Source organism: Tupaia chinensis, unplaced genomic scaffold, assembly GCF_000334495.1.
Source record: "Tupaia chinensis unplaced genomic scaffold, TupChi_1.0 Scaffold000451_2, whole genome shotgun sequence".
In the NCBI taxonomy this organism is placed as follows: Eukaryota; Metazoa; Chordata; class Mammalia; order Scandentia; family Tupaiidae; genus Tupaia; species Tupaia belangeri.
Window position 1 is genome coordinate 2747467 of NW_006159958.1, and position 805 is coordinate 2748271.

The 805-nt window shown below is 54.9% G+C and overlaps 1 protein-coding gene across 2 annotated transcripts in view; it reads left to right on the forward strand.

The window, feature by feature from the left end:
- ZNF662 (zinc finger protein 662) overlaps positions 1-805 on the forward strand; it is a 9084-nt gene that overhangs the window by 790 nt on the left and 7489 nt on the right. The gene's annotated exons all lie outside the window — the stretch shown is intronic.

The window sequence follows — 805 nt, forward strand, 5'->3', positions numbered from 1 at the left end:
CCCCCCCAGGGGGGATGGCCACACCGCAATCCCTTCTCCTCCATTCTCCTCTCGGGATCTTGGGCATGGATGCACACGCGCCTGGCATGAGTTTAAGCCACTGGGTCCGGGACTTGAACCACAATCGGCTACATGGGAGTCCAGAGACATAGCCATTACACCAACTGCTGGTCCTGCTCTTGAATTCTTCAACGACTCAACCTTAGCTGTCACCGAAGGCAAGTCCTCATGTCAATTTGGGCATTTTTAAGGTTTTTGCCATAGGGAGAGACAGAAATGAGAGAGGGAACGTGAGAAATCATCCCCCCGCTGGGATTGGCCACACCACAATCCCTTCTCCAGTCTCCTCTCAGGATTTCGGGCAGGCACACACACACCTGGCGTGATTTTCAAGCCATTGGGTCCAGAACTTGAATTGCCGTTGGCTACATGGGAGTCCAGTACCTAACCACTACTCCACCTGCTGGCCCACACACAGGACTTCTTTGCCCCAGACTGAGAGATCTCATCCCTAATTCCCAGGCCGTGGGCATAGTGGGAAGAGCAGATCTGTGGTGCCCGCCCCCCAGCCTTCATTTGTTACCACCCCGTCAGTTTGGGAGATCAGGCCCAACACCAAGCATGCTCATGCAGGTGTCTAAAAGGGAGAGTTTTAAGGGAAAGGACAAGAACAGGTCCTCGGGAACCAGCAGTTAGCATAATGGCTATGTTGCTGGACTCCCACGTAGTCGACCACGGTTCGCATCCCGGACCCGGTGGCTTAAAACTCACGCCGGGCGTGTGTGCGTGCATGCCCAAGATCCCG